This window comes from Aythya fuligula, chromosome 1 (assembly GCF_009819795.1).
Source record: "Aythya fuligula isolate bAytFul2 chromosome 1, bAytFul2.pri, whole genome shotgun sequence".
In the NCBI taxonomy this organism is placed as follows: Eukaryota; Metazoa; Chordata; class Aves; order Anseriformes; family Anatidae; genus Aythya; species Aythya fuligula.
The window spans coordinates 163,198,436-163,216,947 of record NC_045559.1 but is presented as its reverse complement, the minus strand read 5'-3'; positions in this window follow the sequence as shown (position 1 = coordinate 163,216,947).

The following is an 18,512-nucleotide window of genomic DNA, read 5'->3' as shown; positions in this document are numbered from 1 at the left end:
CTCATAGAGAACTTCAAATAATCCTCACTATAGGCTCATTTTAGAGTCTATAATATAATGCTAGTTCTGAGTACTGCTGGGAAACAAGGACCAAGTAATTCCCTACATTTTTAATCATGTTGTATCAACTAAAAATAAAAATAAAAACAAACATTATGATTGTAATAGAGAAAATACAGGAGTAAAATAAAAATCAACTTTTCCTCTTCTAACACAATAATACAGAAATTAATACATAACAGGACAGCTCATCCAGTGTTCTATTTCCAATCATAAAAAAATTAAATAAATATGAATTGCATTAAACATAAGTGTGCAATAATGTAAGATGGAAAATATTATTTTTTCTAACCCAGACTGATGAATATCTGATACCTCAAAGTAATGGGGAAGCTCATGCATTGTATCTGCATTGGTACTGTTTAGTCATAACCAATGTTGAACATCCCATGTAGTTTGCTATTAACAGGAAACAGCAATCAATACAGATATTCTCACTTTGGTCATCCTGTAGCACCAACAATGAGTTAATCTTGTATTACATATCTTACATGTTGATGCTGGATCAACATGGCACTGTCACTGGAAAGGACTAGGGCAGGGTTTTCATGCACTGGGTGTCTTCTTATTGGGAACAGACCCTGTTATAGAAATTACTAACATCACCTTCTCAATCAGTGTAGCAAAATCCCAAGAGCCTTTTTCTTTGGCTCTCAAAATATGTTGATGTATGATTCTGTAGAACATATTTAATAAAAGAAGGAAGAAAATACATAAATGTCTTATTAGACAAGAAAGTAATTTCATGCTCTTCAGTTCTTTTTGATTCTTACTAAAATACTAGATGTTTTTCCATTTCTAACAAATTACTTTCTCATAATTCTCCAAGAAAGTCGTTCAGATCTTTAATGTCATTCTATTTGGAGTAAATTGTCACAAAATAGTGAGCCTTTCCCCTAGTTCTCCTATCCTTTGTTTGTTTGTGAACTCTTGACTCTATCACACACCCAAGTATTCTGTCAGTCTATTAAGTGCTCAAGTGCTCTAGCAAAACCTGGGATAGACAACACAACAAATCTCTGTTAAATGACGTTATTTCCATTAGGAGTAATGTTCTGCACTGCAGCAAAATGCATTAACAGCATTGCATTATAATGTTATAATGGAGCTACTGATGCATGTCACCACTCAGCACAGTTCATTATCTTGTGATTAAGGTATGTGGCAAGATAAGCGCAGTTTTACAGATACTTTTCAGAACAACTTTTGAAGAATGAAAAAAAAATACTTTCAGCTAAAAGGCTTTGCTTGTCTTTCATTTTGTGTTTTCTTTCTGAAATCCTACATACTCATTATATTCTTATTTTGAAACTTGAATGACAATCAACATTTTCTACAAGATAACAAAGGAGTAGAGCAAAATAACTCTAAAGAAAAAGACATGTTAACATTTCCTCCAAGGGAACATAACTCATTAACAGCTTCACAGTATTCAGAACTATTTTGACAGAAGTAATCTGTGCTCCCTCCTTTTCTTCATGCATGAATTAAAATTGTAATTACTGCATCTGTAGAAAAATCACCACCTAATATACAAATGTCTGTCCAGAGATAATTTTTCTCTCTCCCTTGCAATTCATTTAATAGTTGCAGTTCTTCTGTGGCTTCAAGGAGACTAGTGAAGTTTCATTACAGTGCCATCTTATTTCATTGTTTAAGTCTGTGGCCAATGTTAGATAACAAAGTATAACATCAAATTTATCCTTGCAGGCACGGAGTCATTTGGAGCATTCTGGCTTATTTGAAAATACTGGAAAAATCTTCTTTGTCTCTTTTCACAATTATCTCAGAAAGTACATGTTTTTTTTTCTGTTATATTGCAGTCTACATTCAGAGAAACAGGGATGTACTTCTGCTGCTCCTGAGATTAGAGAAAGAGTAGCACCTAGAAGAAAAGGCACCTAAGTGATGTAAACATTCAGCTTTGCCTTTACAGATGCCAAAGTCAGAGTTTCTCACAATGCCATAGTCTTATACCATAGTTCCTGAAATGAATCTACTCTTTCTTGACAGTAGAAGTCTTACATTTGAAGATCTTGTTTTTCAGTAGATAACCTTCTATGTAACAAAAAGGTATGAACTATGCGAAATGAAGCAGTTAGTGGACCATAACAGAAAATCAAAGACAGACATAGAAGGTTCCATGGCTACATGACACTGGCTACATGACACTGCCTACCATTAGCAAAAGTATAGAAACAAAGACAATCTCATTTCCTATAAAAGCAAATACTGCAGAGGTACAGAAATCATCAGTTTCCTTAAATGCTCTAGGCACATTTAACACTGAATGACTTCTTCACACTAACATGTCTTTATAGGATAATAACAAATTCTTTTTTTCTTTAATAATAATAATAGTAATAGTAATAATAGTAATAATAATGCAAGGAATAATTCATATTTCCTTCCCTTCCCTTCCCTTCCCTTTCCTTTCCGAGAAATGTTCCCACCATCCTGCATAAAACACTGCAGTCACTGTGCCAGCAGAAGCCATTGACTACCACCCCTTTCCCTCTTCTATATAGCTCAAACTCCAGGTGAAACCTCCAGCAGGACACAGGGACCTCCTTCCTCTTCAGAACTGCCTGGTAACACATCTGCTGTCAGAGGGCTTTGAACATCCCTCATTGGGATCAAGGGTTAGCAGAGCCCTAGATGGTGCAGCAGGCAAGCAGGCAAAGGGACCTGGCACACCTCGTCATTACCCACACACTAATCTCCACCAAATTCCTGTGTGTTGGCCTCCAACTCAAAAATGAGCATGCCCCAGTGATGGGACTGATTCTGGTATAGATATGTAATGTAATGGGATGTCATATCCAGGCACAATTTTGGAAGTCTTTTGCCTGAGGATGGGAGCAGTGTGACCTCCACCAGGGCAAAGGCATGTGTGGGAGACATGTGGGAGGTAGCCAACGATCAAAAGTTGTCAGGTAAGAGCTGAGAAGCACCAAGAACTGCAAAGAGGCAGGATGTCCTCCTGAATACACTGAGCTGGAGATTTGCAAAGCCTAAATCAGGAGAGTATCAGAGTAAATCAGAGTAAATCAGAGTCACTTTCTGGCTGGAGTGACCGGCCCCTCAGGTCACCTGTGCCCTGCTCTGAGGGGAGGGCACAGAGAAGGGACCCTCCATTGCTCTTTCTCTTGGAGATACGTAGGCACACAACCAGAGCTCTTAATGCTCCTAGAAACTCATAATAGAAGCTACGTGACAAAATGCAGTTGTGTATTGAACAACTTTGTGTTAAGATCATTCTGTGACTGAATTATAAGTTGAACATCAGTTCACTAAATTAAACTTTCACAACTGAGTATGAGATTGGGCTCTTTTAAACCTTAATTCCTTCCATGCCCTTCCCCTGAATGTTCATGGGGCCTCCTACTCCGCAAAGCTGCAGCAGTTACAGTTTCACAGTGAATTGGTTTAACATACACATAAATAGAAATAAAAGCTCAAAAAAGTTGTAGAGTAATTCAAAATCTTCTACTTGTGAAATGTCTTTATGTCAGTGCTAAAAAAAAAAAAAAAGAAAGAAAAAAATATGCAAATCAATGCAATAAGTTTGTCTTTTTATTATTCTAACCATGTCCACTTTTTTGCAATTAAAGAAAAAAAATTCAAATAAAACAAAAAGGAAGTGAAAATAGAAAGGCAAATGCAAATTAATGACACTCCAAAAAGAAAGGAATGATAAATGTCATTTAGAATTCCTTGCTTATCTGTAATATTCATAAGTGTGTATTTATCCAAAAGCTTTGTCTCAGATCATGCAATTAATTAAACTAAAGATCTCAAGCAGGGAGAGTTGAAAGCTGTTAATAGTGTATAGCCGATAATCAAATTTGGCTCTGCTGTTTTTCTTGGGGCACATTCACATTCCTCTGTTTGCACTTGTGTGACACTAGAAAGGTGTGAGATCCATGGTTAAGCAGTACAACACCTGATAAGCAGACCCAACTCTTCAGAATTTAAACACTTACCCATACTGTTAGTGTTAATACTTCTCAGCTCTGGCAAAAGGATGATTGTATCTGAGCATATCTTCATTTCTTTGGGAATATGCAGACAAAGGCTTTCATCCCGTCCATTTCACCTGAGGATAAATCAGGAAACAGGTCACTTTTGCAATGTAAGGTCAAAGCTGAAAAACAAGAATAGAAGAAATTGCAAGATGGTGAGGGTGAGACTTGGTTTAACATTATCAAAGAAGTTGATGGAAAGCACGGGAGAAGTCAAAACATGGCAACAGGAAGGAGCTGGTTTCAAGTGCATCCTTTTAACAGATACTGTCCAAGCCAGTCACATGTTCCCACACTTTGGGCACACTGAAAAATTGTGACTGTAGTGACATTGCTCATAACAGGAAGAAACTAAACGTTCCTCACAAAACTGGGCCAAATATTGGCCCAAACACTGGCATGGAAATTTTGTTTGATGCTTCTGTAGACTGCACTAAATCAAGGCAGGCTCCATGAAGCCTCTTCTGGAAATGCATATCTGGGCAGGACTTGACCCCAAACTCTCTCTTTGATACTACAGGATTGTTTTTTCTAAGCTTGTTGTTCAGAGCTACATGTCTAAGTCAGGACCAAGGCATCTAAATGATAAAGCTTGTCACAATATTTAGGGAGAAAAATGTACTTGATGTATTTATCTCTCTTCATGCTAGGCAGTTTGAATCCACAGGCTGAGATTTTTCCCTCAACTAGACCTCTCTCCGACCAACCCATGGGAATTCGCCTTTTGTGGAAAGCTCTACTTCTTGGCAGTAAAAAGTAGTGACTTTCCCGCACTTTTTGACAAATGGGCCTGCATGTCTTATGACACCCCAAAGGGCTATTTTCTCATCAGAGACACAGTGCTTAAAATTCATTACAATCCCCTTGGTTTTCATTTATACTGGCATCACAATCCAGAAAATTGGAGGGGGCTACACAGTCTGCAGGTATATAGAGAACACAACAGTGAGTTCCTAGGATTCTGTAATACACAAGGACCAGAGGCTTTGCTAAAATATTCTGTTTATTGCAGATCAACACAAATCACCACTAACAAAAATACTATGATTATTAAGGCAAAGATATATACAGATAATTTTAAGGGAGGTGAAGAGCAAGGAGCGCAGCTGCCTCCTTCAGCCACTCCAACCCAGGACTGCTCCTGTCTGGCTGCTGGGGCCCAGCCCAGGCTGTTGCTTTCCTTTTTTGCAGGTTCAGCTGGTAGAAGAGCTGAGCACGTATCCCAGAGACACACAGACAGGCGCAGACAGAGACAGTACACAGACATGATAGGTCACACAGGCCTCGCATGAAACAAACATACAACTGAGACCCCTTCCTCCTCTCTGGCTGGCAGAAACAGCAGTTCGCTAGTGCAGTCACACACACAGAGCACTCTCCAGGTCCACAAGCACACACACATTCACGGATCCTTCCAGTACCAGCACAACCCCTCTGTCCTCCCACCAACCCTGCCTGGATCCCAGGCCTGCTCTGCAGCACAAACACATGGGAGAGGGTGCAAATAAAGAGAGAGAGTTTTAATGAGAAAAAAAAAGAAAAAAATCTGAAGATAGGACAGACTGCAGTGTTCAGTCACAGAGCTTGGCCAAACAAGCATGCTGACTGGCTCTGTTTTACACACAACCAGCTCTTTTGTACGCTTTTCTACCTATCCCCGCTCTTTGTTCCTCCAGCTCCATCTTCCCCTGCACATTCCCCATGGGTCTGCAGAGTTCCGCCATTCTGCACCCTCCCAGTCTGGGCCCCTGCTCCACAGTCTGAGGCACAAGGTTCATCCTTCCTGGAAGTGGCGCCTGGAAGCTTGTTAGCCTGCCAATTAGTGTGACTGGGAGGTTTGTTCCTTATGATCATCTCCCAGCTTAGAAGGCCTCTATCTAAATACACATTCCTACATTCTCACATGCTCAAAAGTCAGTGTGACTAACCAGACTTACTCCCGACCACTGCCTCCCTTTCTTATTATCCTTCATTGCCTTGGAAAAAGGCCCTTGACCAGATACCCTTAAAGAAGCAGACACTCTCCTTCTACATACCCTAACAGAAATAAGCTATTACAGATACTACCAACGAGCAAGTATATATGTAACACATATTAAGGGTATAGCACCAGTTAATAGCAGCAGCAATTAAAGGTAGCAGGAAGGCAATTTCAGGGAGGAAAATAGGTAATATAACAGCAGATAGAATTTGTGGATAATTATATGTTCAACAAACTTATCAAAAGTACTAAGACAGTGAACAGACTTATGAATAAGACTATTCATGATTTTGATTAACAAACAGTAATATAACAGCAAATATACTTACCAGACTATTAAGACTATAGTTATAACTATATTTAACAAGAATATACTTAGCACAACTGTACGTATTATGTTTGCACTTATACTTACAGATGTATATAGTCATAAAATCACTGGCAGACATTTTTCTGATTACTCTCTAGCAGCCACTTTATGTCAGAACTTTCTAATTACAGTCAGGTTACCTCTGTAACTGCTCCCATCAACTAGTAATTCTAACAAAAAAAAGGCAGTCAGCTTATGTCTGCCATGCTTTTTCAGTTCCTGAAAATTTAAGGAACCACTTACAGGTACACCCCTGAGCAGCTACATAAGCAGTAGCTAGCTACACAGCCATGCATACTGGTGGATGTAACCTTCAAGTTAGTGAGCTTGAAGGGAAAAAAACACTTGAAACAATGATATTGTTATAAGTGGAAAACAGCCAACTCCAGTTTTATTAAATTTGCAGATTTTTTTTTCCTTTTTTTTTTTTTTTTTTTTTTCCTCCAGCACTCTTTAAAGTGTATCTTGACAGTATTTTATGCCATGTGTTTTTATTCCATTACAAAAATGCAGACTATTTGTTCTTCTGGGGCTGCCTAGGGAAGTGGTTGAGTCACCATACCTGGAGGTCTTTAAAACACATTTAGGTGACACTGAGCCCACCACAAAGGCAGGCACTTCAGTGTCTCTGCAATATGGACATCAGTCCCATCTTAGGAGAAGGATTCATTTACCTACATGTGGGCACCTAGCACAATTTGTGAAGCATATCCATGATGTCTATGCAGGACTTGTAGATAGGACACAAGGCTTACAGGAGACCTGCACTCTTCTGGAGAAGCACCCAGAGGCCACACATGCCATCCTAAAATACATACATGCAGCATTCTGCTACCCTGCCGTAGCAGAGGGCTTGGAACTAGATGATCTTTAAGGTCCCTTCCAACTTAAAACATTGTGATACTATGAAATGAATTCCACCAGAGATGTTTGCCTTGTATGACCATGATTCCTTTTAAACATTATCTAGTAGTAGCCAAACTACTTCTTGCTCTCTAAATAAGATACTTATCAGCAGTTGGCTGAATAAAATGATAAAGAATATGTGTACCTGTGTTCCTAAATGAACAATAATGGCTCTATCCTCCTCTGACATTACTGCAGTGATGCCAAGTGAATGTATCATCTAAATACACTCACTTGGCACAGTTAGCAATGCTGATTTTAGTCCTGGCTAAGTTAAACTGATATGCATCCCTTTCCCTCTATCCTTTCCACACTAAGAATGTGAAACAGCTAAATTACTGCAAAAATTTCCAGTGTAGAAAACCCACAGTTATGATTGTACAAGATTTTCTTTTTAATTGATTTCTGCTGCCAGTAAGAGGTACTGAAATCAAATTTTGCAGCTCAAGGGAATTAACTAAAATAATACCTCTGATGTCAGCATATAAAATAGCATAACATTTTCCATTCAAAATTAGGTGTCACATGAAGAAGACCCATGTTTGACCTTCCTGTGTAGACATGATCATCTAAATTTCACATCTGTTTTTCTTAAAGTAAAAGGGCAGTTCCAAGCAGAGCATATACACCTTGTCTATGCATGGCCTGAAATGAATATAATTAATTTAATTTGTTAAGGGACCAAGTGACTTTAAAGACAATTTGCAGTATGAGCTTGCTCTGGGAGGCAAGGCATAGTACTAATTTCCTGTCTCATAATTGAGAATTCCAGAATCACTAGCCTCTGGTATGGAAGGAAAAAAAAAAAAAATATATATATATATATATATATATACATGTATATATATATATATATTTAAATGGTATGAAAAGGTAAAGGACGAGAGAGCTTTCATAGCCAATTGCACATTTGTGAGTTAGTCCTAATACCCACGTATATGTAAATTACCTCTAGACACTTAGCAACACTGTATTTGTTTCTGTATTTGTTTTTTCAGCACAGCTTTCTTGTTCTCATCTTTTTCACTTGGCAAACTTTGATAACACAAAAATAGGAAGGGTGACCTTCCACATAATCATTTGAGGTAAGAGCAACATTCATAGAATCACAGAATATCCTGGGTTGGAAGGGACCTGCAAGGATCTTTGAGTCCAACTCCTGGCTCCACACATGACCACCCAAAAATCAGATTATATTTCTGACAGCATTGTGAAAATGCGTCTTGAGCTACAGCAGGCTCTGTGTCATGACCACTGCCCTGGGGAGTCTGTCCCAGTGCCTGACCACCTTCTGGGCACAGAACCTTTTCCTAACACCCAGCCTGACCCTCCCCTGTCCCAGATCCATTCTTCTTCCTCAGGTCCTGTCACTGTCCCCAGAGAGCAGAGCTCAGCACCTGCCCCTCCGTTCCCCTCGTGAGGGAGCTGCAGGCCACCATGAGGCCTCCCCTCAGCCTGCTCTGCTCTGGGCTGAGCAGACTTCAGCTGCTCCTTACATGTCTTGCCCTTCACCATCTTCATAGCCCTCCATTGGATACTCTCTAACAGTTTTATGGCTTTCTTATATTGTGGCACCCAAACCTGCACACAGTGCTCAAGGTGAGGCTACACGAGCACAGAGCAGAGCAGGAAAATCATTTCCCTCAACCAGCTAGCAATGCTGAACTTGATGGATGGAAGGACATGGTTGGCCCTTCTGGCTGACAGGGCATGCTGTTGACTTATATTCAACTTGCTGTCAACCATAAGCCCCAGATTACTTTTTGCAGGGCTACTCTCCAGCCTTGCATCCTCCATTCTGTACATATAGCTAGGGTTGCCCCATCCCAGATGCAGAATCTAGCACTTGCTCTCATTAAACTTCATGTTGTTGGTGATTGCCCAGCTGATTTGTCCAGATCTCTCTGCAAGGCCTCTCCACCCTAGAGGGAGCCAATACATCTTCACAAATTAGTGTCATCTGCAAACTTCCTTAATATGTACTTGAGTCCTGCATTCAAGTCATTTATGAAAACATAGAAGAGAACTGGCCCTAAAATGGACTCCCGTGGAACCCCACTAGTGACTGTCTGCCAGCCTGATGTAACTCCATTTACTATAACACTTGAGCCCGGCCCATCAGCCAATTGTTCACCCATCACATTATGTACTTATCTAGCTGTATGCTGGACATTTTGTCCAGAAGGATACTGTGAGAAACAGCATCAAAAGCTTTTCTGAAATCCAGAAAGATTATATCAACTGGATTCCCTTGGTCAACTAAGTGGGTACCTTGTCATAAAAGGAAATTGAGTTTGTTAAACAGGACTTTCCCCTCATGAACCTGTATTGGCTGTGTCCAATGACTGTGTTGTCTTTCAGACATTTTCCAATAACTCTAAATAATCTTCTCCCTAATTTTACCAAGCACTGAAGTAATACCAACAAGCCTGTAATTACCAGGGTCTTCTTTCTTGCCCTTCTTGAAAACTGGAGCAATATTTGCTGGCTTCCAGTTAACTGGGACTTCTCCAAATTCCCAAGAATGTTGAAAAAATAATTGAGAGAGGTCTTGCGATGACATCAGCCAGCTCTTTCAGTAATCTGGGATGAAGCCCATCAGGCCCCATTGACTTATATGCATCCAGCAGGAACAGCAAATCCTGCACAAATTCAGAGTTGGCTGGGAGTGTATTGTTACTGCAGTCATGATCCTCCAACTCAGGGCTCCGTAGTCCCAAAACCCATCACTGGTGTGGAAGACAGAGGTGAAGAAGGCATTCTACAGAACAGCAACTCTGTAGCCCTCCCGTGTCGCCCAACCTCACTTCCAGTGTCCATGCTTTCTTCTTCCACCTAATCTCTAGAAAAAACCTGTTCAGTCAGGCCAACCTTCTGCCCTACCTGCTTGACTTCTGACATTTTGGAATTGCCTGGTCCCGTGCTCTTAAGAGGTGGTACTTAAAAAGTTACCAGTACTAATGGACTCCAATGCCTTCAAAAGCAGTTTCCCAGGGGGCCTTACTAACTAGTTTCCTGAGCAGCCCGAAGGGCTTAAGTTTTAGTGGCAGTCTTCCCCCCATCACCAAAGATTTTAAACTCATCTACTTCGTGGTCACTATGGCCAAGACATCCATCAATCACCATTTCACCCGAGACCCTCTCTGTTTAGAAGCAACAAATCTAGGAGGTCAACTTTGCTAGTCAGCTCCCTTGGTACCTGTACCAAGAAGTTAACATCAAGGTATTTTAGGAATCTCCTGGATCTGTTTGTATCAGATGTATAGTATTTCCAGTTAACATCTGGTGAGTTGAAGTCACCCTTAAGTACAAGGATGGTTAATCCAGAGGTACCTCTTAGTTTCTTAAATAATAATTCATCAGTGTTGTCACCGATGGGTCTACAGTAGGTTCCCACAATGACATCAGCTTTATTTGCTTGTCCTTGAATCCTTGCTGCCATCTGCAAGCTCTGTACAGTCCAGCCCCTCCATTACATACAGAGCCACCCCTCCACCTTGCCTGTTCTGCCCATCCCTTCTGAAGAGCCTATAACCATCCATCATAAAACACCAGTCACAGAACTCTTCCCTCCAGGTTTTGCTTATGCCAAAGATGTAGACCCATGACTGAGCTGTGGCTTCTAGCTCCTTTTGCTTATTCCTCGTGCTGCGTGCATAGATGTAGGAACATTTCAAATGCGCTTCATTGTAACCAGCACCTTGTGTAGCAGACAAGGATCTCACTAGCACACAGTCTCTCAATTTTTGCCATGCCAGCTTATCACTGGCAGGCCTATTTTTATCCCTTTCCCAATTTAAATCTAGTTTAAAGCCCTATCAATCAGACCTGCTAACTCCTGCAAAAAAAATCCTTTTCCCCTTCTGTGAAAAGTGCATCCTGTCAGGTGCCAGCAGGCCTGGTAGACCTGTAGACCATCCCATGATCAAGGAGCCCAGAATTCTGTCAGTGATGCCAGACTTGCAGCCACGTATTGATCAGCTGGGTCTGCCTGTTCAATGTTTTTCCCTACTACTGGAAAGATAGAGGAGAACACTACCTGTGCACCTGATCTTTTAACCAACTGTCTGAAAACCCTGAAGTCTCTTTTGATTGAATTTGGACTTTCATTGCTGATGTTAAAACAATAATAGATAATAATCAGAGGGCTGTACATGGCTAGTTGAGTTTTATAGTAACTTCTCACACCCAGGTCCCAGGAAGGCAGCTGACAGGTTGAGTCAGTTTGGCATATTGGGCCTTCTCTGTTCCCCTCAGATGCATCTGTCTCGGGAATGGCAGATTCTAATTGATTCCACCAGCTGATGTCCTTCTCTTACTCCCTGATGCTCTGTCACCAGGGTGAGCAGTTCTTCTACCTGGGCACACCTCCCACAGCTGTAGTAAGTGCCACCCTCAGACACTGACAGAAAACTCAGGCACATCCTGCAGCCTGAGACCTGGATGGATGCATGTCCCCTTGGGAGCTCTGCCTGGGTAGCTGCATCAGTTCTTGTGGCTGGAGAGGCCACAGGGGACACAGACATGGTTTCTGCCGGGTGGAGACCTGACTGGAGCTCCACATGAGCAGGTTATGACCGTCATTGGAAGCACTGGAGCATTGTGAACATCATTCAGAAGGCTTCACCCTTCTTCCTATGGGTTTTCTCTTGATTTGCATGTCATGCTATTAACCAAAATCCTTAATATTTTAGTCACACATTACAGATACTTAGAATAAAGTAGCCACAGAAAGTAAAGTTAAGAAGGAACTTCCTCTCCCCTGCCTTCCACCTAGGCAGGGAGAGACTTGACTTTAAACACCCTAACCCTAAGAATCAAATGAGAATGATCTGATAGGATCAAGGGGACACATCCCACGTATGTGACTCACAGACATGCAGTTGATAGCATTATAGCATTTCTTTATCTTTGGGTTCTGTCCAGCAAAAGTAATGGTACTAAACCATGGATAATAAGATGATTTCTCTATTCTGTTTCTGAAAGAAATGTCTGTGTGAGGCTCTAGTCATGATATTACAATAGAAAACATATTTTCATGCACAGAGTCTGTGGGTTGTCTGTTAAAAAAGCAATAGTATCTATTAATACATTAGCTACATTCCAATACAAGGGATACTTACCAAATAAGTATTTTATTTTTATTTTTTAAGTCTGAGAGCAAAAGGATCCTTGAATCTAGCATCAGTTGAAACATTTTCATTCCCTCCCTGAGTTTCTCATGTAACAGAGCCATTTTTCCTTGGAAGAGAACAAGTATCTCCCCTGGCACATACTACTTCCCAGTGGTGAATCATCTGTCAACATGAGTAATCTGAGTCTTTATGCATAAGGAATGGGATTTTTTAAGTACTGAGATTGCCCATGAGTGTATCGTACCAATTCCAGGACTAGAGAGAGTGCTAGCGTGGCACTGCCCAGGTGCTGTCCTGGTAGAGAGCCCACTCCAGCCATGCCTGTCCAGGCAGGTGGCAGCAGTTTGCCTGAAATTTATTCCTGTGCTCTTCTCTCCATAAAACCCTTCTCATATGCTCAAACAGGCAGGTGGGGAAACACTTTGTAACTAACGAGCTTAATGGCTGAGGTGCATTGAATCCCCTACAGGAGGCCTTGAAGTGGATCTCTTTTTCTCCGCTGAGTAGGCGCTTAAGGAAGACACCTTCACTAGGCACTTAAAATTGAAATGGAAATTCACAGGCCCACCTTTGTCTCTGTAAACATCGGCTTTCATGCTGTTCTTCTCACCTTGAACGTGGTCCAAAATTACTACCAACAGCTGATAACAGAATTAGCTACTTGGCAACTGCAAGTCCCAGAAGCTGAGATTTAGAATAGCTTCATTCAGCTGGCCATCTTTGAGGGAGATTTACTCTCCAGTGCCAGAGAGAGAGTGACTAGAAAACTCATGGGATTTTTTTTTGTTGTAGGCTGTCATTTTTTTATGGAGTATCTTCTATTTCCTTTAATCTAATAATAGTGATGAATTGTTTATTTCCTTTTCAAACTGTCTCCCATTCTTTTTGAAAACACAGCAGTGGTTAAAAAAAAAAAAAAAAAAAAGTGTTTCCCCACATTTTACATCTTTGCCAATATCTGCATTTCAGTCATCTAAAAGGACAACGATACTGAGTTTTAAAATCTTCATGTGGAATTTAGAGACCAAATGGAGAAAATTTTAAATTTAATACCTAAAAGCAGAGCTCTTGACTGGACTTGTTCAATAACATTTTTATTTGTTCACATTCGTTGCACAATAGATAAGAGTTTTATTGGTGCAGTTTATGCAAGAGTTTATCGTGACAATATGTGCATTTGCATCACTTTGGTCTTTTGGTCTTTTTTTTTTTTTTTTTACTGCTTGTGGCCTTACTACCAACATGGCTAGATGAAATTCTATGCTATTGTGAAGGTCATATAAACCCACCTAATGACCTCGTTTGCTCCAAATCTGTGATAGTCCAAATACTTCTCACACACAACTTTTCAGAGTCTCTCATTAAATCAACAAAGGTTCTGGTTTGTGTCTTTTTCATTGGTAGTAAAGTATTGGTACTTTATTTATACAACACATTATCTCCAGCTGAGAATTTCCTGTGAGGAAGGATATTCCTGTAACACAGATAAATATGCTAGCTTCTATCTCAGCCTTCTGCTTGGCTCTTCACACAATAAGGAAGGTAAAGTAGAAGAAGGGGTGGAGGAAGACATTGTGACAGAAACATTTTTTCTTGGTTTTGTATCTGCTACAATATCGTCTATAGGAGCATCCAGCCCTTCCTCCAGTCTTGATTTCTTTGTGAGCTGAATATACAAAGCTCTTCACTGTTTTGAGAACTTCAAGAATAGGAAAAAATAGATTGGCCTGAGTATAGAGGAAGAATAAAGCTAGAACTTGCATAAAAGAAATTATTCCATCTCTGTAAGATAGGTGGTAATGGTATATACAGAAACCAGGACATATATACAGAAGCATTTCAGAAAATTGCTTCATCTCACTGCTTTATTGAACCATATCCAAACCATTACAACCCTGTTTCAAGTGAAATCCTTGCAGCTTGAGATGTCATACTAATAAAAGAGATTTTTAAAAGGAAATTATTAACAGGTTATCAAAAAGCTGAAGACAGACTGTTTCGGCTAAGCTGTTAGTACAGCTCAGAGTGAAGAGAAGATAGTGGGTTAAAATCAGCACTGTATGTCAGCACATACCATCTCCCTTCATTCAAATGCACACAGAGAGTTGCTGCTGGGGGAGCTAAATTAACTCCTGGGATAAATGAGAACAGGTCCCTGTTGCCTTAAGCTTACAACAGCCACAGAAGATGCACTGTGTCTTGTGTAGCAGGCTCAGTACCCTGGCAATATCATGTTATTCACTTCATATACTGCCACATTTTATTACTGAGATCCCTGGCTGCTGGCGATACAAGAACACTAATGGAATCGGTGAGCTCTGTCCTGGTCCTACAGTGCTAGTTCCCAGGCCCTTAATTTTATATTTATACGTTTCTTTTCCTGATTAATTGACTTCGTTACTTCAGTCCCTTCAACTACTTAACTCATATTTCTAAAAGCCCTCAAAACTTCCACTCTTAATGTCAGTTTTACCAAACAAATGATTTGAAAGGGCACCACAATTTTCAGGTGGCAGGAATGAAGTCAATAATGACATATGTAAGTAAAGTCTTTCAAGGTTGAAAGTAATCCTATGGGATAAATAAGAATAGTTTGTGTAAATACTCTGTTGAGGAGAAAAGCACCATAAAGAAAATGTACAAAATATTGTTGGTATAAAGCATGTCCACACAGATCTGTGTAAAGACACTGTCAAGTGGGAGTGTATATTTATTATCCCATAGAATCTTTAATAAAAATGCATAACTCCCAAAAGCAGTGGGCCTTTGCATTTTGAAAGCAGGAACAAGGTTTGGAGAACAGGATTATAAATAGAATAAATAACTTCTACATCCTGTCAAGATATTTAACTTACCAGAGGAACATGCTATTCTGGCACAAATGAGTGGAGAATGGATTGAAAGCAGCCATGATGAGAAGGACTTGGGGGTGTTGGTTGACAAGAAGTTCTACGTGAGCAGGCAATGTGCACTTGCAGCCCAGAAAGCCAACTGTAACCTGAGCTGCACCAAAAGAAGCATAGCCAGTAGGTCAAGGGAGGTGATTCTCCCCCTCTGCTCTCTCCCCAGCTGGAGTACTGCATTCAGTTCTGGGGCCCTCAGCACAAGAAGGACATGGATGCATTAGAACAAGTCCAAAGAAGGGCCACAAAGATGATCAAGGGGCTGAAGCACCTCCCCTACAAATACAGGCTGAGGGAGTTGGGGTTGTTCGGCCTGGAAAAGAAAAGACTCTGGGGACATCTTATAGCAGCCTTCCAGTATCTAAAAATGGCCTACAGAAAAGCTGGGGAGGGACTCTGTCAGGGTGTGGTAGTGATAGAACAAGAGGGAATGACTTTAAACTAAAAGAGGGTATATTTACATTATATATGAGGAAAAAATTCTTCACTCAAAGGGTAGTGAGACACTGGAATGGGTTGCCCAGAGAAGTTGTGGATGCCCTGTTCCTGGCAGTGTTCATGGCCAGGCTGGATGCATCTTTGAGCAACCTGATCTAGTGGGAGGTATCCTTGCCCATGGCACGGGGTTGGAACGAGATGATCTTGAAAATCCCTTCCAACCCAAACCATCCTATGATTCTATAATTCTATGATGGGAAGGTTCTGCCATTGACAATATATTCTGTGGGGCTCAGACAAAATATACCACTGTCAAATTAAGTGGCTGTGATAGCTTCATAAATAACCACCTCTATTTGCTAAGGATTAGTAAACTAAGGATTGTCCAAGTTTCCTTCCTACTACTGAAATCATATTGCATTTTCTATTGCTAAAGGTTCTCACATCAATCATTAAAGTCTGCATTAAAAATGCTGTCTACGTTGTGTCAAAGAAGAGAGTTATTGGATTTCATGGCAGATTTATGCTCTTGAAGATACTTCACCCTTGAGGAAAACCAGGTTGTTAATTTTTTTAAACAAGAAGTTCCTTTCAGACATGCTGTGTTTCCTTGTAAACAAGCTAGAACACTTAACTAGCTAACTATCCAACAGTATTTTCTGAGGCATTTAATTTTAAAGTTCTATCAAGTTATGGCCCAATGCTTCAGTATTCTATTTATATATAACATCGTTATACAGGATGCCACTCTAACTCACCTTGCAGAATTAAGCAATATAGTGAATTAACTAAAAAAAAAATGATAGCAGCATGAGTCAGAAATTAAGCAGTTAAGAAATAGGTGAAAGAAATATTAAAAGTCTAAATGAAGGGGTTTCTCTTTTCTCTTTAATCTCCTTGTAATTAAATACCCAAAGTCACCTAAAGAAATATGTATAGCTTCAGAGAAATGCTGCATTGCTCGTCTTTAATGAGATGAGCATATTGATGAGATGAACTTACTAGTGGAAGGTTTCCAAAAAAAAGACGGGGAATGGGAGACAGAACATGAAGCAATGTCATCCAGACACCACTGACTCAGAAAATCCCCCTAAAATATAAAAAGTTTATGCTTTCCTTGTTCTGCATACTGTGATTAAAGATAGCAATTGCCTGTGCAGTGTCAATAGTTGTATTCAGGACACTCGAAAAGTCTGGTCCTCAGAGTGGAGCATTAAAGACTTGAGGTTTGCCTGGTACCTTGTCCTTCACCCTAAAGGAACCACAGGGGAATCTCTAGAAATCCATGCAAGAACCATTGTGAAACCAATGCATGACCCACTGTGAAAGTCAAATCACCAAACCCACTGATATATGTGAGGCTTTAAACTAAAAAGAATGTGAGGCTTTAAATTTAAAGAGAGTGAACTTCTCTGAACAGCAGCAGATTGCAGTCCAGAAGCATATAATTCAGCAGATTTAAGGACTGCTCTTTCACAGCTGTTGATGTTAACATAAAGAAAATAATCAGTGCTGTGTAGAAACAGTACTGCTCTTTCACACCTCTTTGCATGGGGAAGAATAAAACATACTTAAAATAATGTAACTTTTACACCAAGATCTTTAATCCACATGCCCATGCAATTAATAAAGCTGAAAAAAACAATTTGGGATCCCAAAGGCCTTAAAATCATGTTGAAATATTATTTAAATTTAGAGGATCTACCAAGAATATGAATTTGAACTTCAGATTTTCCTGTTTCTAAAACAATAACCAAAATGATGCAACTATAGCTCAAATTGTCCAGTACCTATTGGCTGGCTATTAAACAGAAAATGCACTCAATTTAAATGTGTAGTGAGATGTTTTCTCTGCTACTTTAACTATGTCATAGATAAATACGAGAATTGCAAAACATTCAAACCTTTATAACAGAAATTTTATCAAGTTTGCCATCAAATACCAAAATGTTAGCCTCCAAAATGCTCCATTTTTTGTAAAACTGTTATGTTGCCAATCCCAACCTCTAGACAGATGCTCAGCTTTCACATACCTCCTTTCTTGCACTTTCCTGTCTTCTTCCACCCTCCCCTCCTGTTTCGTTGTAATCCACCCTTATTCCCCATTGATAAGATCCAAGTAGATGCAGCTGCAATTTCTGCCATAGTAATTCTTCCTGGAAATCTGTGCACCATGTAGACTCCCTCTCACTGTAATATGTAACTGTAACTGTCAATGATTGTTTTTCATCTCTATCCCTCAGTTTATAGGAAATCTCTCTCTGCTCAGATCATCCTGCTGGCTGACAGCAAATCGTTGCATATCACGCTAATATAAGAGAACAAGATGAATGTTCATTTAATCACCTATTAAGATTCCTGGAACAGCTGTATTCTGCTCTTGATCCTTTGATAGGACTGAAATTAGCTGGGAAACTGCCTGGCTTATGTGACTATTGATCTTGAACAGCCAGGATGGAAATGTACAGTAACCTGTACATTTCAGTGTTTCCAAATTCATGAAGAAAGCACATAAAATTAATTGAAGACTTTGATTAAATGTTTACATGTTGATGAAGATGAGTTTCCTTCCCCTTCCTACATTTACAGAAGGAAAATTGTAAATATCAAAAGTCAAAGGGACAAAAGCAGATAATTGTAGTTTCAGATGCATCTTTTTAGGCAATGCATGAATGCAGCTCATATTGAATGCAA